Genomic DNA, 2,312 nt, shown 5'->3' on the forward strand with positions numbered 1-2,312 from the left:
TTTTTTTGGTTTTTGTTTTTGAGTGGTGCAAACAGTTAATGTGCTCTATTGCTTACTAAAAGGTTGGAGGTTCAAATGTTCCCAGAATTGCCTCAGTGGAAATGTCTGGTAATCTACTTCTGAAAAATGAGCCATTGAAAACCCTATGGAGCATAGTTCTACTCTGACACACATGGGATCTCCATGAGTTGGAATCAACTTAACAGCAACTGGTTTAACTTTCAATGGTGAAAAATTCTTAGGATGATGAAATAGCAAAATTTTTAGGGCTACTATTAAATTTGAAGAAACATCTATGATATTTCTTTCATATATGCACTCTAAGAAATCTAAGCATTCAAGTTTTTCTGTGTGGGCACTGTGACAATTTTGAAAACATGGGCACAAGTTCTTCAACTCATTTCCTATTGAGAGGTAGAGGTTTATGCCCCCTCCTCTTTAATCAAGGTTAGCTTGTGCCTACTTCAGTCAAGAATGTATAGCAAAAATAAAACTATGTCACTTAGGAGGATTGGTCAAAGAAGGTCATGTATTTTCCTACTTGGTTACTGGAATACTTGCTATTTGAGCCCTGAACCTAATGGCTGCCATACTCTGAGAAAGCTCCAGGCACATAGAGACGTCATGTGTAAGTTGACACTTTCAGATAGTGCGGTGAATTGCTTGATGTGACCCTTCTAGCCATTGTCTTCCATTCTGTGATGTATTGTAAATCCTATTATCCATGTCTGTTTTGGGTGGTGTGGTAGTTAAGTTTGGGTGTCAGCTTGGCTGGGCAGCTGGTAGTAGTTGTTCCCTATAATGAGGCAGTCGGCTCTGTGATGGGATTTGCCTTGAGCTGCTGATTGTTAAAGCCATCCACTTAGGTTATTTCTATTGGGGCAACACAGGTGGAATGTGTCTTGAGTCTTGCCTTGCTCGAGGATATAATTCAAATCACCATCCCTAGCTTCCTGGAGGGTATACCTATGAATCTCCTGGGAAGGTTTGCGCTCCTCTTGCTCTGGTTCTGTGTTTTGGCTCATCCTCGTCTCACCCCTGGATTTGGGACAGCAGCTATCATCTGATCTGCTGATCGAGGTTCATCAAACCCCAAGAATTGGGAAGATCCTCCAGACCCACTCACGGACCTGGGATTTGCCAGCCTGCCGGCTTCCACCACTAGTACGTGAGACAATCCCTTAGGTGTCTGTGAGTTCTGTGAGGCATTACAGCAAAATACAGAACGCTAAGATGTGAGAAATTACTGGAAGGAGGAGGAGGAGGAGTTAATGTCTGAAATGATGGAGTAGTTTGGACATTGGGGACCAGCCTTGTGCTGATCTTTCTGAGAGAAATTGTTCAAGCAGTCAGTCTCCAAATTATCTCACCCCAGGTTCTAGACAGGTGAGTAAATAAATTATTCTAGCCCTCAGTCATTTGGATCTTCCCAACTGTGGTATTTAAGTTATAGGTCAGCTTGGCTGGCCCTGGTTTTGAGTGGCTGGGCAGCTGGGTGTAGTATTCCTTATGATGTGACTGGTAATTAACTCCATGGTGGAGTCTACTGTGAGCAGGTGAGTAGCTGCCTTAGGGATGTGATCTGCTTCCAGTATATAAGAAAGTGCTTTGAGAAATGTATTTGCAGCTTTTTGCACACTTGAATCCTACATGTAGCCGAGCTGTCACTCAGCAGCCTGTCATGCTGTCTACTGATCCTGGGACTGTTAATGAACTTGAATCAGTGGCCTGCTGTGTGGTTTGATAATTTGGGGACTGTGCCATTTTACATGTCGACCTTGGGTTTGTCAGCCTAAGCAGTAAGCAGCTTCCTGAGTGAAGACATCCTTCCAGTTCCAGTGGGACAGGACCAAGAGCAGAGCTGAAGCCCAAGGTCAAGAGGGTTTCACCCAGCCCCTAGAGCTGGCACTTTGAACTCAGACTTCTAGCCTTCTAAACAGTAAAAGAGCAAATCTCTGTTTGTTAAAACTACCCATTTGTGATATTCCTGTTAGAGCAGCACCAGGTAACCAAAACATCAACAGAGGCCCCAAATATGGTAGAAAAGAGATAAGCCATCCTTAATATATCATGTCCAAATTTCTAACCCACACAAAAAACAAGTTTTTCTTTTTTAAATACTAGTAAGATTCAAAATGATTTGTTAAATAACAATAGATAACATGGAGAGATACTAACTGAAACTGCTTGAATTAACAAGCATTATCCAGTTGATTGGGAGCTCTGGTAGCATAGTGGCTAAGACACTTGCCTGCTAACCAGATGGCTGGCGGTTCAAACCCACCAGCCACTCCTCGGAAGGAAGGTTGGGC

The sequence above is a fragment of the Orycteropus afer genome, unplaced genomic scaffold (genome assembly GCF_000298275.1).
Source record: "Orycteropus afer afer isolate SDZICR_OR568_19922 unplaced genomic scaffold, OryAfe1.0 scaffold00071, whole genome shotgun sequence".
Taxonomy (NCBI): domain Eukaryota; kingdom Metazoa; phylum Chordata; class Mammalia; order Tubulidentata; family Orycteropodidae; genus Orycteropus; species Orycteropus afer.